The following is a 19,736-nucleotide window of genomic DNA, read 5'->3' as shown; positions in this document are numbered from 1 at the left end:
ACAGGCTCCAGGCTCTGAGCCATCAGCCCAGAGCCTGACGCGGGGCTCGAACTCACAGACCGTGAGATCGTGACCTGGCTGAAGTCGGACGCTTAACCGACTGCGCCACCCAGGCGCCCCGCAAATGCTCTTTTTAAGTATCAGAAATAGGTTCTCTTGGTTCCTAATTAAAAACCACATATTTTTTCTTTCAAAAATTGGTAAGTGGCTAACTTTTCCCATGTAAAGGGTTTAAAAGAATGTAGTGTGATGGAGTATCTAGCTAAATCATGTAAGACTACATATTTAACCACAGTCAACTGAACTATGGGTGAGCAGATTTTCAAATTTTGATTTATCAATGAAAAGCTTGATTTTAACATTTCACCTCAATTCCAATTTTACCTAGTTGTGCAGTTGATATCTCAAACTATCTGTTCATTTTTCTGTGCATAAATATACATTTTTAACCATTTTAAGTGTGCAAAACGGTGGCATTAAGTACATTTACAATGTTGTACAACCATTACTATATCTGATTCCAGAACTTTTTCATCATTCTGAAGAGAAACTCTGGACCCATTAAATGGTAACTCTCCCTTCTCTCTCTTCCTAGCCTCTAATACTTCTGTTCTACTTTCTGTTTCTCCAAATTTCCCTATTCTACAAATCTCATATAAGTGGAATCACATAATATTTTCTCTTTAGTGTCTGGCATAGCATTATGTTTTCAAGGTACATCCAAGTAGTAGCATGTATCACAAGTTCATTTTTTAAATGCCTAAATAATATCCCTTTGTATGTATAGACTACATTTCAATTATCTATATCTTTTGTTGGACACAAAATATGTTTCTACCTTTTGGCCATTGTGAATAGTGCTGCAATGATGGATAGGTATCTGTATCTGTTTGAATCTCTGCTTTAGTTCTTTGGGAGTAGGATTCCTAAATCATATGATAATTTTGTTTAACTTTTTGAGGAACGGCTAAAATGTTTTCTACAACAGCTGCACTACTTAAAATTCCTACCAGCAATGCACAAAGGTCCAATCTCTTCATATCCTGGCAAATATATGTTCTTTTCTTTTCTTTTTTATAATAACCACTGTAATGGGTATGAAGTGGTACTTCATTGTGATTTTGATTTGCATTTCCCTAATGACTAATCATGCTGAGTATCCTTTCATGTGTTTACTCACCATTGTTTATCTTCCTTAGAGAAATATCTATTCAAATCCTTGCCCTTTCATGAATTAAATTGTTTGATTTTTGTTGTTGTTGAGTTCTAGGAGTTCTTTATATATTCTGGATATTAATATCAGATATATGATTTGCAAATATACTTATACTCTATTGATTGTCTTTTTACCTTTTATGAAGAAAAGTTTTAAATGTTGATGACATCAAATTTATTTTTTCTTTTGGTGCCTGTGCTTTTGGTGTCATATCCAAGCAATCATCACCAGACCCAGACTTATGAAGATTTTTCTTCTGTTTTTTTTAAGTTTTATAGTTTTACCTTTTAAGTTTAGGTCTTTGATTAAATTTTTGTTAATTTTTAAATTTTTATATATGGTATGAAGATATCCATTTTTTCCAGCACCACTTGTTGAAAAGAGTCCTTTCCTCATCGAATGGTCTTGACACCCTTGTCAAAAATCAATTGACCATATATGTGAGGGTTTATTTTGGGGCTCTATGTCCTATTCCATTGGTTTATATGTCTGTTTGTATGCCAGTATCACACACTGAAGCCTCATAGTAAGTTTTGACATCAGGAAGTGTGATACTTCCAACTTTGTTATTGTCTTACAGATTGTTTTGACTATTTGAGATGCTATATGAATTTAAGTTGGATTTTTCTTGTTTTTTGCAAAAAGAAATCATTGGGATTTTTTTAAAAAGTTATTATTTATTTATTTAAGTAAACTCTACACCCCATGGGGGGCTTGAACTCACAACCTCCAAGATCAAGAGCCCCACACTCCATCAACTGAGCCAGCCAGGCCCCCTCATTGGGATTTTGATAAGGATTATACTGAATCTGTAGAGCACTTTGGATGATATTGTCATCTTAACAATATGAAACTATCCCATTCCATGACTACAAGATGTCTTTCTATTTTTTTATACCTTCTTTAATTTCCTTCAGGAGTGTTTTATAGTTTCAGTGTAGAAGTGTTTTGCTTCCTTAGTTAAATTTATTTGTAAGTGTTCATTCTTTGGATCCTATTATAAGTGGAATTGTTTTCTTAGTTTCCTTTTGGAAAAGTTCATTGCTTGTATACAGAAACTGAATGGATTTTCATGTGTTGCTTTTGTATTCTGTAACTTTATTGAATTCATTTATCAGTTCTAACAGGTTTTTTGGTGCAGGATCTTCAGAGTTTTTAACATATAAAATCATGTCATCAGAAAACAGAATATTTTACTTCTTCCTTTCCACTTCAGATGCCTTTACTTCTTTTTCTTGCCTAATTGCAAGAAAGTTGTAAAGTGGACATACTTGTCTTGTTCCTGATTGGGAGAAAAGCTTTCACTATTAAACCAAACCTGAGTTGGTTTCTTTTGTGTTTTTGTTTTGTTTTTTGTATATTGCCTTTATCGTGTTGAAGAAATTTCCTTTTAGAAATTGACTTTCTAGAATTGAGTTTTAGAAACTGGAAAACATTCCAAAGAACTGAGAAAGCCAGTATCTTCAAGGTGAATGGAAAAAGTCTTATTGTTTTAGTAGTGTTTTCTAGTAAGTGGTATTATTTCAAGTCAGAGATGGTAGATGGTACAACCCCTTGGTATAGCAATTTGGCAACACAGTTAGGAGCTCTAAAACTTCATAACCTTGAAGCAATAATCTTATTTCTGATAAATTCATTCTAATAAATATTCTTAAATATATAAGGAGGTTTATATGAGAAAGTAGAAAGAAAAATTTCTGTGTAGTATTTTACAGTTCCATGACATAACGGGGAAAGTTTAAGTAAAAGCATGGATTTCCACGGCTGTGGGAGACTGAAGTTAAAGTTTACTACCAGTACAGCCCAGTTGTTCAGGAGCCTTGACTCTACATGCACAGCTCTTTTGTGAAATTAAATATTAAAAAAAATCAAGTTCATTGATCATTAGTGTTTCAATGTCATAGTGTGGTCAATACTGTTTTGGTGGCTAAGATCTTACATTAATGAACAAAATAGGGATTTATTTGGAAAGATAGGAAAGTGGAATAAAATAGAAAAAAAAAAAGGAATTCCAGGGTGAGGTATTCTAGTTTCATCTGCATTAGGAATGCTCTAGAATATTCGTTCTGAAACAGTGGTGATTTTGTCCCAAGGGTCATTTGGCAACTGCTACACATATTTTGATTGCCAGGACTGGGGGTGAGGGGTAGGGGTGTGCTACTGACATCTAGTGGTAAAAGGCCAGGGATGCTGCTAAACGTCTTAAATCAGCACAGGACAGTTTCCCACAGCAAGGAATTATCTGGTCCAAATTGCCAGTAGTGCTGAGGTTGAAAAACAACTCTAAAGAAAGTAATATGATTATACAATTACACTCATTAATTTTCAAGGATAAGGAGATTGAAAGAAGTAGGTATATTTTGACTGTGCTGTTGCTATGATCGTGGGGTAAAATCACAACTGTAATGTATTTGTTTTTTGTTGTTTTAAAAGTTTATTTATTTTGAGAGAGAGAAAGAGAGAGAGAGAGAGAGAGTGAGTGGGGGAGGGACATAGAGAGAGGGAGAAAGAATCTTAAGCAGGCTCTGCACTATCAGTGGAGAGCCTGACATGGGGCTTGAACCTACAAACCATGAGATCATGACCTGAGATGAAGTCTGATGCTAACCAACTAAGCCACCTAAGCACCCCTCAACTGTACTGTATTTGAACCACAAAAGAAGGCAAGAGAGTCTAAATATATAGATAATCATGTGCTAGAGACATGTTCTATTCTCTACAAAGACATTATAATTTAATACCCTCTGCTAAATTATTCTAAGGATATAATAAGAAATTAAGACAAATATGAAATAGTATAAATAGGTTAACATCCATTCCCAAATAGGTCTATATGAAAATATGTTATCGCAAGAGGTATTTTTAATATCTAATGTTATTGAGTAATATTGATCCATATAAAAATATGTATAAGTAATTATATATATGTGCATATGTTGCATATATACGTGTACATAAAGTATGTTAAACAAATACTCCTAAGCCCACCACCCAGCTTATGAGTTAGGATATTATCAATACTGGGAGCTCCTCCTGAGCTCCATTCCCCTGCTTCTCCTCAAGACGTAACCACTATGTTGACTTTTATCTTTATCATTCCTTTGCCTTTTAAAAATTAAATTATATACTTTTTAGTTTTGCTTTTATTTCCAATACAAAAAGGATACCATAATGGAGGTAGTCTTTTGTGACTTACTTTTTCTACTCAACACTATCCACCTTTTCACATGTTGTTGTTCATTATGTTACTGCTGTATGATATTTCTTTGGGTGATTATTACAGAATTTATCTATTCTCTTGTTGATATACATTTGGGTTTGTTATGGGTTGAACTGTGTTCCCTCAAATTCATATTTTGAAGCCCTAACCCCCAATACCTAAGAATGTGACTGGATTTGGAGATAGTGTCTTTAAAGAGATGGTTAAGTTAAAATGAGGCCCATAGGATGGGCTCTAATCCGATCTGACTTGTGTCCTATAAGAGGAAATTCAGGGATGTGCATGTACAGAGGAAAGACCATGTGAGGACATAGCAAGAAGGCAGCCATCTGCAAGCCAAGAAGAAAGAGGCCTCAGAAGAAACCTAACCTGCAGACACCTTCAGTTCTGACATCTAGCCTCTAAAACTGTAGGAATATAAATTTCTGATGTTTAAGTATTTAGTTATAACAGCCCTAACCCTAGTTCCTAGTTTTTAATACTATGAATGTGCTGCTTGCTAAAAATACTGTTATTTCTCTGCATATGTGTCTGAGTTTTTCTACTATGCACATTGGAATGGAACTGCTGGGTTGTACAGTATATACTTCTCACTTTGCCAGGATAATGCCAAATAGTTTGCCAAAGCATGTATAAAAATTCCCATAACTCATAGCCTTGCCAATACTTGCTATTGTCAGACCTTTTTTTTTAAGTTCTTATTTATTTTGAGAGGGAGAGAGAGAACAAGCAGGCGAGGGGCAGAGAGAGAGGGAGCCAGAGGATCTAGAGGATCTGAAACAGGCTCTATGCTGACAGCAGAGATCCCAATGTGGGGGCTTGAACGCAAGAACTGTGAGATCATGATCTGAGCCACAGTCAGATGCTTAACCAACTGAACCACCCAGGTGCCCCTATTGTCAGACTTCTTAGTTGTTGCTCTTAGGGTTTTTGTTTTTGTTTTTTAATTTTTAAAGTTTATTTAATTTTGAGAGTGAGAGAGAGAGAAATAAAATACTCTGTTGACCTGCATTTCATCCTGTCTTTCTGACTTTCCTTCTGAAATGATCAGTGAATTAGGAGTGATAGAAGCAGTTTCTCAGCCCAGAGCTTGCTTAGAGGATTCTCTGTGACTGGCTTTTTAATTGCCTGTGGTAATGTTTGCCCCCAGTTTTTCACGTAATTAGAAGCAGGGTGTATTTTGAATAAAATATTGATGCTTGACTTGGGAGATCCACCCTCTTTCTCATCTCCACGTTCCTATTTGATGCTGTCGTGGCACAGCAGCACAGTTAGGTGTTTGGTGTAACTGAAAAAGCCACATGGCTTTGGAGCCCAGATGACTGCTGTTAGAATCCTGGCTCAGCCATTGGTTTGCTCTGAGATTCCTAAGTGGATTCAAGTTCCTAAGCATCAAATACGTAGTAGATGCTAGTCTCTGACCCCTGTCCCATTAAATAATTTAGAGCCCCAAGGATGATGTGAAACATATTTTTAAAGATAAAAGGGATCTTGGAAAGTTATTAGTGGCTTTCCAGGAAATTTTTATTATGGAAAATTTCAAAATACTCCCAAGTAGAATAGTATAATAAATCCTCATGTTCTCATTACCAAAACAGTTTGCCAATCTTATTTTACCTACCTCCTAGCTCAACATTTTTCTCTGTTTCCTGAAGTATTTCAAAGCAAATCATAGATATCAGATTATGAAATCCATAAATACTACGGTATGCAAGTAAATCTTTTTAAAATTACATCTACCAATCCTTTCTCAGTTCCACTCCCTCCTTATTAGATTAGGAAACTTAGAGGGTTAGTGATTTGCCCATATAATTAATGGCAGAACCAGAGTGAGAACTTTAGTGCTCCTAATACTTAATTCTGTATTCTCTCCCCATAACATGTTGTCTCTGAAGATTACCTACTTACCAGCTAAAAGGAAGAAAAATGCAGTTACATTTTCTACAATCTCTCACATCAGAATCACTTGGAAATACTAAAAATGCAAATTCCTGGGGCACCTGGGTGGCCCTGTTGGTTGGACGTCCCACTCTTGATTTTCTCTCAGGTTGTGATCCCAGGGTCTTGGGATTGAGCCCCGTGTCGGGCTCTGTGTTGAGGATGGAGTCTGCATAAGATTCTCTCTCTCTCTCTCTCTCTCTCTCTCTACCTCTGTCCCTTCCCACTCTCTCTCTCTCTCTCTCAAAAAAAAAAAAAAAAAAAAAAAAGCAAAAACCTTAACCTTAGTCCCAGAGGATCTAATTCCTTAGGGCTGAGGTGAATCCAGAGGTTTGCTGGAGCCAATTTATACTGGCTCTTTAGAACCAACTGTTAAATTTTAAGGAATTTTATAAGCCAATTACTAAAAATCATTAAAAATTAAATTATAGAAACTTACTATTAAGTAAATTATGTTAAAAACAAAGGTAATATATACTCAAAATTCATTGCTTTCTACATACTTTACCATGCTTTACCACTATCTACACTCTTGAAGTTTTGTCCATTATATTTGTGTGGTGGAAATGCTGTATAATGGTGCACCACACGCATCTTTCCTCAACTGTACATTCAGTGGCAACTTGAAATGGGCCATGTGGGACATTTATACCAGGGAAATTGGCAAATTTCACTCAGTAACCAGAGTTAGCTGTTGTTTTGTTTATTGTCTAGACTTCAGAAAGTGATGGAGACAATGTTAATGCAGGTTAAATTTGAGCAAGTCATGTCTATGGCCATTGCATTGTGAATAGTACAGAGTTGTACAAAAACTGTTATACAATTCAGCAAATAAATCTCTCACATTATTTTTGTTAATTTTTTTTAATGTTTATTTTATTTTTGACAGAGAAAGACAGAGCATGAGCTGGGGAGGGGCAGAGAGAGAGGGAGACATAGAATCCGAAGCAGGCTCCAGGCTCCAAGCTGTTAGCACAGAGCCTGACTCGGGGCTCGAACTCACAGACCGCGAGATCATGACCTGAGCCTAAGTCTGATACTCAACCAACTGAGCCACCCAAGCGCCCCTCTCACATTATTAAAAAATGTTATTCCATTTCAGTTTTATTCATTCATGTAAATGAAAATATTAACCAACATTCACGTCACTTGTTTGTCAACTGCAACCATTGGCCAGCTGTAGATCGAGTTTAGCAAAAATCAACCAAGCATTCTCTAAGAATGAATTAGATTTATGAAATTTACAAAAAAACCACATTGAATATATTATTATCTGTATATTGTGTACTACACATCTATTTTATTAACAGAGTATATTATTTACGCATGTATAAAATGGCTATATTCCTTTGGTTTTTGGCTATTTGGAAAACTAGTTGTTAAACTTTTTCCAGCACACCTCTGGGTGAAACACAAGAATCTGCATTTAAAGGATCATTTCAGGTATTCTTATGTCTACTAAATTTGGAGAACCAATGTTTTAGCCATTGAACAAAAAGATCAGGATCATTTAATTGGTCTCCAAAAGTTCTTCCTGATTCTTAACTAAAAGCAAGACACAGAATGTGTTCTTTCAAATATAGATGCCTATTTACCAAGTTATTAAATTAATTTAAAAAAGTTTTATAGAGGTATAATTAATATACAACAAACAACACATATTTGGAGTATACAATTTAAGTTTTGACATTACCAAGTTCTGACAAAACCATTACTACAATCAAGATTGTGAGCATATCTATCACCCTCCATTGTTTTCTCATGTCCTTTTACAATTCTTCCCTCTACTCCTTTCTGTCCATTCCATATACAAGCAATCACCAATCTTCTTTTTGTCACTACAGAACAGTTTGCATTTTCTAGAATTTTATATAAATGAAATCATACAATGTTCTCTTTCTGGTCTGGCTTTTTTCACTCAACATAAGCGAAATTTATTTTTAGATTTATCTGTGTTGTTCAGGGAATAGTTCATTCTTTTTTATTCTGAGTAGTATTCCATTGTATGGATATACCACAATTTCTTTTATTTTAGAAGAAATATGAATGAATTTCTTTATAACCTGGGAGTAGGGAAAAACTGCAATTTCTTTATTCATTCAGCTGTTGGTAGACATTTGGGTTGTTTCCAGCGTTTGCCTATTACAAATAATGCTATGAATATTTGTGTACTAATCTTTGTTTGGACGTGCATTTCCCTTTCTTTTGGGTAAATACCTAGGAGTGAAATGGTTGGATCACATGGATGATATGTGTGTAACTTTTAAAGAAACTGCCAAACTGTTTTCCAAAGTGACAGAGGCCTTTTTTTTTTCTCTTTGTTTGATGGTGAAAAAGTATGAGTACTTTTGACATTGGGTCAACATTTTTTTTGTGAGCACTTCAAGCAAGCCAGTAATGCAACACAACTCAGATTACATTCTTAAAATAATTACTTAGCCTTTAGTTAGTGGGAGTGGGAGGAAACTAGTTTATAGTAATGAGCTTTGTATAGAGTAAGAGTCATTTAATTGACGTCACTGGTTGGTGATAAATTTTGTTTGAGTTTATTTTCCATTTTTCTATAATTCTTGTTTGCACTTCTGTTTCCTTTTGTGGTTTTCTGAACCCGAGAACATCTTAGGAGGTATATTAAAAGGTTTAAAATTTTAGGTAATAAACAACTCATTCACTTTAGTAAACATTATGCCATATATTATTTGGTTTCAGAAAATCAGCTGAAGGCAACTAGTTACTATTTAGCACATATGCATTAACAAAATCCTCAACAGAGAAAAGTGTGTGTGTGTGTGTGTGTGCGCGCGCGCGAGCGCGCGCATGGTGTTTATTTTCCCATTCCAGAATGTTGTCTGTTTCAAGACTAGTCAGACCAATTACATTTTACTCAGGCTAACTGGGGCCATCGTTCTGATTTATTTTGGTGATATGTTTGTCTCCTCTTATGGATTGTTCCTCTAAAAAGCTGCCTGGCTGGCCTCTTGATTTATCTGTCTCTGAGTGGTCCCTTTGGAGAAAGACAATCCAAAAACTAAGGCTGGTATGCTATTATTATACAAATGGGGTTTACAACCCCCCACATCTGAAATGGCATAGCCACAATTAATGTCCAGTTGAGCATAACTAGAAATTCAGAATTGCATCAGGCTTCTTCGAGGGGATGACCACAGGAACCCTAACTAGGAAACACTTTGTCATGTAAGTGTGGCAGCTCCTTAATCCTTCAAAATATGGTATTATTTCCCAATTTTTCTCAGAGTGGGTTGCTTGGTGGCAGGCTGGGAAGGGGATGAGCCTTGCCAGGGATGATGCTAGCTCAAGCTTTAGAGAGATTTCCAGGGAAGTTGGTTCCAGCAGTCTCTCCCTCCCCTAGAGAAAGAGGTGACAGGTACGAATCACCCAAGAGTTGATGGACAAATGCCCAATTTTAGGTTCAACTGTGATGTGGTATTGTCAAATTATTTGCTTTCTTATTTTATCTGTAATCACTGTATTACTCTAAAAGAAAATAGAAATGTACAATCAACAATAAGCAATATTTCCCCCTTTCCTGGGAATTATCCTCCAGTGCATAGCAGAGGTTATATACAGTAAACGTCTTCAAAAAGCTCTCTATCAGTGAGGGAGCAATTTATCTCTCTCTTCCCAATCAAGATAAAAGCTCTATCTGGAGGGAAGCACTGTTTATAGATTTTGGGACTGGTAGTCTTCCAAGATGCTAGTACAAAAAAATTAGGAACGAGAAGTATCTGTTCTATGAGAAGGGAAAGAAACAAAAAAGCTTCTTTATTTCGTTAGGTAAACACTTTTAGTCTGACTCCAGTTGTTGCCTTAATGAATTGAGAATACATAAATGACGTTGATTATCACCTCAGAGTACAAAACATGTTATCATGTGACTAAAGAATAAAGTAAATGACTGAAGAAGCCGATCCATGAATTCAAATCCTGTTTAACTTTCCATTGTAATACTTTGTCACACTTCCTGACAAATGTAATCAGTTATATTTAGAACATTAGAAGAACACATGGAGCACAGCAGAGGAGCACTAGACTCGGAGTCAGGTGGCCTAGATTCTGATTCTGGATTTATCTTGTTCTCAGAGGAGAGTATTGGAGAGATAAGTGGCTCCCAACTTTTCTACCACAACGAATCAATTTTATTATTTTTGCCCTGTCCATGATGTTTTGAAAGATTTTATTAGTTATCTAGAGTTCTTTATCTCAGGCCAACACACAGGAACCCAGGGGTGTGTCCATGGGGAAAGGAAACTAATCTGGATGTGAATCCTGGCTCCCTGGGTTACTAGTTATATGACCTTGGGAAAACTATATAAACTTTCTAAGCTTTGGGTTATTCATAGGGCATGGCCAGTATAAAATATTTATGGCTTACAGCAGTATCTGAAATATGATAAAAACCAAAATCTTAACAATTGTAATATTATTGTTGTTGTTGATATTATTATTATTATTATTATTATTTGGACTAACGAGATAGAAGAATTGGTTCTTCTGAGAATTGACTAACTGTCCCATTCACAGTGCCCAAAGGCATCCAGCAGACCTTGGTCTGAGTGGTGTTACTGTACCTTTAAGAGGGTGTGGGAGTGCCCAACAGGAGTTTGGGTGTAGAGATGGTACTATTTTTCAGGTGCAGAATTCTAGCTAATTTTGCTCCAGTTGTTAAGGTTGGAACAAGATTCAGTTAGGAAGTGGAGGTGGATGGAAGTGAAACTGAAAAAAGAAACCAATAAAAAACCAAACTAAGAAGCAATCAAGGCCCAGGTCAGATAGACAGGCTTGAGAGCAGAGGTTGTTCTTAGAGGACTTAGACCTCCCTAAAACCAAGCCCAGTCCTTTAAACTGCCTGTAAAAGGAAGATTCTAAGGGTGCAGCTGATGGCAGACGGATGCTCACAGAGGACACAGAGTGAGGGCAGCAAGGCCAATGGCATCCCTGCTCTATGTGGGCTGTGGTGCTTAAATATGGTGAGGCCATATTTGTTTATGACAAAACTCAGGGTTGAACACAGCTAGGTCTGCAGGTTAAAGGTCTTGAGAGCCGATAGTAAAAATGACTTTTTCCATTTGTAGTTACATTATTTATTTTATTCCATCTCTGATCCATCCCTACTTGAACCAAAGATTCACTGTTATTAAGAGGATATGATAAATCTGCCTTATTGATTGAATTAATGCTATGATTGTAATGGTCAAAAACAATCAGGATAAGTGAACATATAGGCACTTACGCACTGTTCATGGTTTCTGGCTATTGCTTCCTAGGCTGAGATTGATGATATGCTAGATACTCTGTGTGTAGGGACAGGGTCACCATTCACATCCCAGAAAGTCCTATAATGTCATCAACAGCGAAGCAACTTGGGTCCATTGTAAAATGTCAGTGTAACTGCACAGATTTTATATGATTCTAGTAAAAAACAGGGAAACTTAATATTTGGTTAGCTGATGCTGTCCTATTGTGGACAAATATACATTTTCCTTATTTTTATTTTAAATACTTTTTTTATATGAAATTTATTGACAAATTGGTTTCCATACAACACCCAGTGCTCATCCCAAAAGGTGCCCTCCTCAATACCCATCACCCACCCTCTCCTCCCTCCCACCCCCCGTCAACCCTCAGTTTGTTCTCAGTTTTTAACAGTCTCTTATGCTTTGGCTCTCTCGCACTCTAACCTCTTTTTTTTTTTTTTCTTCCCCTCCCCCATGGGTTCCTGTTAAGTTTCTCAGGATCCACATAAGAGTGAAACCATATGGTATCTGTCTTTCTCTGTATGGCTTATTTCACTTAGCATCACACTCTCCAGTTCCATCCACGTTGCTACAAAAGGCCATATTTCATTTTTTCTCATTGCCACGTAGAATTCCATTGTGTATATAAACCACAATTTCTTTATCCATTCATCAGTTGATGGACATTTAGGCTCTTTCCATAATTTGGCTATTGTTGAGAGTGCTGCTATGAACATTGGGGTACAAGTGGCCCTATGCATCAGTACTCCTGTATCCCTTGGATAAATTCCTAGCAGTGCTATTGCTGGGTCATAGGGTAGGTCTATTTTTAATTTTCTGAGGAACCTCCACACTGCTTTCCAGAGCGGCTGCACCAATTTGCATTCCCACCAACAGTGCAAGAGGGTTCCCGTTTCTCCACATCCTCTCCAGCATCTATAGTCTCCTGATTTGTTCATTTTGGCCACTCTGACTGGCGTGAGGTGATACCTGAGTGTGGTTTTGATTTGTATTTCCCTGATAAGGAGCGACGCTGAACACCTTTTCATGTGCCTGTTGACCATCCGGATGTCTTCTTTAGAGAAGTGTCTATCCATGTTTTCTGCCCATTTCTTCACTGGGTTATTTGTTTTTCGGGTGTGGAGTTTGGTGAGCTCTTTATAGATGTTGGATACTAGCCCTTTGTCCGATATGTCATTTGCGAATATCTTTTCCCATTCCGTTGGTTGCCTTTTAGTTTTGTTGGTTGTTTCCTTTGCTGTGCAGAAGCTTTTTATCTTCATAAGGTCCCAGTAATTCACTTTTGCTTTTAATTCCCTTGCCTTTGGGGATGTGTCGAGTAAGAAATTGCTACGGCTGAGGTCAGAGAGGTCTTTGCCTGCTTTCTCCTCTAAGGTTTTGATGGTTTCCTGTCTCACATTTAGGTCCTTTATCCATTTTGAGTTTATTTTTGTGAATGGTGTGAGAAAGTGGTCTAGTTTCAACCTTCTGCATGTTGCTGTCCAGTTCTCCCAGCACCATTTGTTAAAGAGGCTGTCTTTTTTCCATTGGATGTTCTTTCCTGCTTTGTCAAAGATGAGTTGGCCATACATTTGTGGGTCTAGTTCTGGAGTTTCTATTCTATTCCATTGGTCTATGTGTCTGTTTTTGTGCCATATTTTAAATACTTTTAAATGTTTATTTATTTTTGAGAGAGAAAGAGAGAGAACGTGGGGGGAGGGGCTGAAAGAGAGGGAGACAGAGGATCTGAAGCTGGCTCTATGCCAACAGCAGAGAGTCCTATGCGAGGCTTGAACTCACGGATTATGAGATCATGACCTGGGCTGAAGTTGGACGCTTAACGTTTTGAGCCACCCAGGTGCCCCTCAATATGCCTTTTCTTTTTCTTTTCCTTTTTTTTTTTTTTTTAATTTTTTTTTCCACGTTTTTATTTATTTTTGGGACAGAGAGAGACAGAGCATGAACGGGGGAGGGGCAGAGAGAGAGGGAGACACAGAATCGGAAACAGGCTCCAGGCTCCGAGCCATCAGCCCAGAGCCTGACGCGGGGCTCGAACTCACGGACCGCGAGATCGTGACCTGGCTGAAGTCAGACGCTTAACCGACTGCGCCACCCAGGCGCCCCTCTTTTCCTTTTTTAAAAAAAAATTTTTTTAACATTTACTTATTTTTGAGAGAGAGAGAGACAGAGTGTGAGCAGGGGAAGGGCAGAGAGAGACGGAGACACAGAATCCGAAACAGGCTCTAGGCTCTCACCTGGCAGCACAGAATCCGATGTTGGGAACTTATACACCGCGAGATCATGACCTGAGCCAAGTCAGAGGCTTAACCGACTGAGCCACCCAGGCACCCCAATATGCCTTTTCTGTTGGGTTTTTGAAATGATGATAATGGCTCATCTATAGCTAAAGTAACTTATTTAAAAAAAAAATTTATTTATCTTGAGAGAGAGAGAGAGAGCACAAGCGAGTGCCAGGGGGAGGGGTGGGAGAGAGAGAATCCCAAGCAGGCTCTACACTGTCAGCACAGAGCCCGATGTGGGGTTCCATCCCAAGAATCGTGAGATCATTATATGAACTGAAACTGAGTAGGATGCTTAACTGACTGAGCCACCCAGGAGCCCCTAAAGTAAATTAACAAACCTAGTAGAGGCTATGGAACTTTATGCTCATAACCATCACCTACCTCTTGAAGCTCTCTGGCTCCTAGGGCACCTCATGGTTCTCCTTCTTGTGAGGAGAACCTTCCCAGTTTCCTTTACAGAACCTCCTTTCTTGGCCCATTAATTCTAACATTTCCCTCATCGTGCTCTCAACACCTTCTTTCATTTTATGTACTTTCAATTGTACTTTTCATTCTCACTTAGATGATTATATTTTGAATGTGGAAGACCCCCCATTCCCTCTATTATCTCTGGTCTTAGCCTATCCTAAGTTCTAGATCTCTATTACTGATTTATAACCAGACCTCTCCTCTGGGATCTCCCACAGATACAATAAGCTTAGCCATTTTTCACACTAATTTTCCTGTTGGCTTAAACCAACCATAATCATCCCCACACCCTCATCCAGAGCTGGGGGGCATGCTGACCTCCCTTTAGGGCCTTGCAGAGGACTTCTCAGAGGTGGACTCTGAGTAATTAGAGTTCTTCCAGCAAGCAGGAGAGGCTGTTGATTCTGTAACTAACAGTGTCTGCTCACATACACACATTCCCATTTCACTAAAATTCATATGATAAATTCCTTATCTGGCATTCAGTGTCCCTCATAATCTAGACTCAGGCCACTTTTGGACTTTGACCTTTCTCCTCAAATGTCCCCTTTGTTCTGGCCATTGCGGACTACCATTTTGAGGACATGTACATTGCTTTCCCCTCTCTGCTTCACTGGTCAGGCATTACTTCTTGATGTTCTCCTATTTCTCTGTCCACCAAAATACTACTCATCTTTCAAGATGTATCTGAAAAGCTACTTCTAACATGAAGTCATCCATAGGCACCTCAGGGATCTCTCTTTCTTTTTCTCTCCTTGAATTCCTGTAATACTCTGGCCTTTCCTACTCGATTTTGGTTTCCTTGAGGTTAAGGACCATACTTAATCATTTTTGTAGTTTCTGTGGTGCCTGGCACACCCTAACTGCCTAACTTACTGTTATTGGATGAATAATGGTTTGACTAAACCATTTTCTGGTCGTGTTTACAATACAGCCAAATATGTCTCATACAGCAAGGGAAGTGATATTGGCATCATCTAGTTGAAAGCAAAGCTTTCCCTCAGATGCACGTCTGTAGTCATACAAAATGAATCCTTTGTGTGCATAGGTTTTAGACACATGTGAAAAAAGAAAAGGAAATATCCTTGTTTCTGAAGTTGGTAAAGCTTGTTTTCCACATCATCTTTGCCTTTCTATGTCTTTTTCGCTTTTTGGTGGGTATCCTACTTGTTTCTCCTTTAGGCATTTCTTATGTTTGGACCTACTGATTTAACTATCCTTGCCCTTCCTGTCACCAGGCCATATTCCTGTACAGTGTTAACATTTTATACAATAGCTTTGCTCTTCTTACATCTTCGAGTACATCTTCGTACATCCTATTTCTAGTGTGGGCAAAAGAGATTGTTATAACAGTGTGTATTGTTGGAACATATTCTCTTACTTATTATTAAAAAAAACTTTTTTAATGTGGATTTATTTTTGAGAGAGAGAGAGAGAGAGAGAGAGAGCGCACACGAGTGGGGGAGGGGTAGAGAGAGAGGGAGACACAGAATCTGAAGCAGCTCCAGGCTCTGAGTTGTCAGCACAGAACCTGACGTGGGGCTTGAACTCATGAACCATGAGATCATGACCCGAGCTGAAGTCAGACATTCAACTGACTGAGCCACTCAGGTGCCCCGAAACATATTCTCTTATTAATGGAAATCTTGTCAAAATGTGTATTTGTAGCAGTGAAAGGGCACAGAGTGAAGCCTGCATGTGGGACAGGACTTTGCAGATATTGACTTAAACGATAAATGATCTATTTTTAAAAAGATTTTATTTATTTGTTTTTATTTTAGAGGGAGAGAGCAAGTGGAGAAGAGGCAGAGGGGAGAGAGAGAGAATCTTAAGCAGGCTCTCCACTCAGTGCAGAGCCTGACCTGGGGCTTGATTCCACATTCCTGGGATCATGATGTGAGCCAAAATCAAGAGTCTGATGCTTAACTGACTGACCCACCCAGTACCCCACTTTAAAGTACTTTAAAAAAAGTACTTTATTTTTTTAAAGTAATCTCTACATATAACATGGGGCTCGAACTCAACCATGAGATCCAGAGTGGCATGCTCTGCTGACTGAGCCAGCCAGGCACCCCATAAAGGATCTGTTTTTTTTTTAATGCTAATAATGCTTGGAAAGAAATCCAATAATAATTAAAAATAGTATATCCACCAGGGTGACAAAATTGAAACTGTAGTGAAAACCATAGGGATCTGAGTCATCTGAGGGACATGTTGGAGTATTCCTCATTTTCAAAAAGAAAGGCCTGTGTGAGCTTGATCTGCACATGGGTGAACTAGTGTGACTACTGTAGACATAAAAGACTGTTTTGAGCTGATCTCGTTTAGATATCTGGATTTTATGTCAGGCGGACGTAGACAGATGTGGCTGAGTCTCTGGTGCTTCCCTACTTGTGTTTTTCCACAGTTCCCTCTGTAACCCTTTTGTTTTCTTCTAGAGATGGGGAGCGGCAAAACTGAATGCACAGTAGAATGGAAAGTCAACCTGTGAAGCACCTGGTGTAGTAGATGACTCTCATGTGAGCCCTGTTCTGCTGTCCATAGCATTTCCCTGGGAGCTGGCCTGGTCAGCCTGCCATTTGGAGAAGACAGCTTGGTAGGGGCACCATGAGGAGAGCAGAGCTTCTAGATCTGCTTCTGCACTGACCCCTAGAGAAACGGCATGGATAACGGAGAGCATAAGATTGAAAATACTATGAACCAACTCACTCACTGATTTTGATGTGTATAACTAAAGATGTGAATGTAAAATACGCAAAATAAGTGAAAATCATCCCTTATTCAGTCAACAGGTTTTAATTGAGCCCCACTATGTTTGAAGAATAGTGTTTATGGAATGAGGTCTTAAAGACGTGGGATTTTTCCCCTTAGGAAAAAAAAATTGCCTTTTTGGGTCACACATTATTTATTTTACTCATTTTAAATGAAAAAGTATCTGGAAATATATTGCGTATTTCCAAGATTTCTGAAGTCGACTCTAGAATATAATTAGATCCCATCTCAATGACTCACCACTCCCAATAGTGCCATCTGGCTAGTCTTTACCCTTGCGTACAACACACCTCTTCCATCTAATGAGCTACCTCAGACTACATAGCACATTTGCTGTGATCTAAGAAACCAGATAACCCTGATTAGAGCTATTTAAAGTAGGAGTCAACACGGCTTGAGTGACTGCCTGAGAGTGTCTCTTAGCAAATAAAGTAAGTGAGTTTTACTTTGAGCATAACATCAGCTTTACAACTGCAATTTCAGCTCCTGGATGGCTCTGGGTCAAACTTCTCAAGGATCCTGGTGAGGCTGAAAAGTCTGACTTTGAACTGTGATATATGTTTGCACTTAAAATTTAATATCTATGCAGGATACATTTAAAATAAATTATTAAACAAATGACATACTCTTGTGTATATATTTTGCATTTTATAAATGTAACAGTCTGACACCTTATGTATTGTTTTAGAATATACTTTTATATGGACTGGTTTTTACCTCAAGTAGATAAAATCAATCCAGCATGTTACTTATTAACAGAACTTTCTATGTATTTCTGTACTGTTACCACATTATTAGCACAATATGAAGGTGGAAGCACCTTTATAACACGCTTGGAAATTCAAATAATATATTCTGATTCCTAAATCATTATGCTTATGAAAAATGTTTCCATAAGAACACCACAGCTGAAACCTAAATCCATGTAGAAACCTTTTTTTTTTTAATTAAATCTTAAAAATTGGCTTTTAACATCTGGACTTGGTGTTCAACCTGCTTATTCTGGTCCTTTTGTCTTGGAAGTCTAAAGGAACCCATTTTTCAACCGGTTTCACTGTCAATTCTGCTAGGTGTCATTACAGGCTGGAAGCTGCAGAGGCAAATTGGTTGGCCTTTTCCCTCATACAGTGCTGCTTCTGCTAATGATGAGCACTAAGGGTGACTGATACTGCCTCATAATAGTGTCTCCCAAAATAATAATCCAAATAATATCTACTAAGTAATAATTGAATAATGTATATATTTTCATTTTCTTTAACATTATTTATTTTTGAGACAGAGACGGAGCATGAGTGGTGGAGGGACAGAGAGAGGGAGACACAGAATCCAAAGCAGGCTTTGAGCTGTCAGCACAGAGCCCGATGTGGGGCTTGAACTCACAGACTGAGAGATTATGACCTGAGCTGAAGTCAGACGCTTAACCGACTGAGCCACCCAGGCACCCCTAATTGAAATAATATTTACTTTTCTAGTACCTAGAGGTACTAGATACAAAAATGTGTCTTTTCTCACATATGCTCTTGGTTTTATAGTTTTACTGCTTTTTCTTTTTTTTATGTTTATTTATTTATTTTGAGAGAGAGAGAGAGATCATGAGCTGGGGAGAGAGGGAGGAGAGGGAGAATCCCAAGCAAGATCCTAGCTCAGCGAGGAGGCTTGATCTCACTACCCTGAGATCATGACCTGAGCTGAAACCAAGAGTCTAATGCTTAACCGACTGAGTAACTCAGGTGCCCCAATTTTTATCGCTTTTTCAATCACTTTATTTTTCATGTACTGATTATTGTTAAAATGTACCTATAGGCACCAAACCCTTAGCTAGCATTGGCTTTATGACTTTTGATATAGAAATGTATACTGGTACATATTGATGTGTACATTGTTGTGCTGATATATGGGGAAAACTTCTTCAGGTACCTTTACAAGTATGTTATGGGCCCCTAAAGGAAACGTAATTAATCCTGAAGTGACCTCCCTTTTTCTTCTAGATGACAAGAATAGAGACAGTTGCAGCGATGGGATTCCCTCTTCCACTTTCCACAAGCCAGTCCATGTGAACCTAGAATCTGAGTCCACAAGTGTGCCAGCATAGCAGCCCTTACTCAGGTCCTTGGCCCATCTTCCAAACCAGATTCCTCCCATTCACCCTATTATATAGAAATTCTGGAGACATCACTGAACAGAGAGATGGAAGAAAAGGAGGAAAGAAAATCAATGCTTTAACAACCCATCTATCAATACATGAAAGTATAGGAATGTTTTCATGACAGTTGGAAAGGCTCTGAAGGGGTTACTTGATCACCCAGAATACTTGACTGTGCAGGCTCTAACCTTTACACAACTCACCTTTATACAAACTGCAACCTCCATGGGCCCTTCTGCACAAGGGGATCGTCATATGATTTGTCTCACCAGGTTGCTGTGAGACAATATAGGAGGATGCTTGGCCAATGACTTGTAACTCCATATATATGGATGCTAAGCTAACTATTTATGACCTTCGTAACCTTGCCACATTTTAGGGGCAACAGCACAACAGACATTGTGTTTTTCATTAATTTGAT

Source organism: Prionailurus viverrinus, chromosome B1 (genome assembly GCF_022837055.1).
Source record: "Prionailurus viverrinus isolate Anna chromosome B1, UM_Priviv_1.0, whole genome shotgun sequence".
NCBI classification, from domain to species: Eukaryota; Metazoa; Chordata; class Mammalia; order Carnivora; family Felidae; genus Prionailurus; species Prionailurus viverrinus.
Note: the sequence above shows the minus strand (reverse complement) of the source record.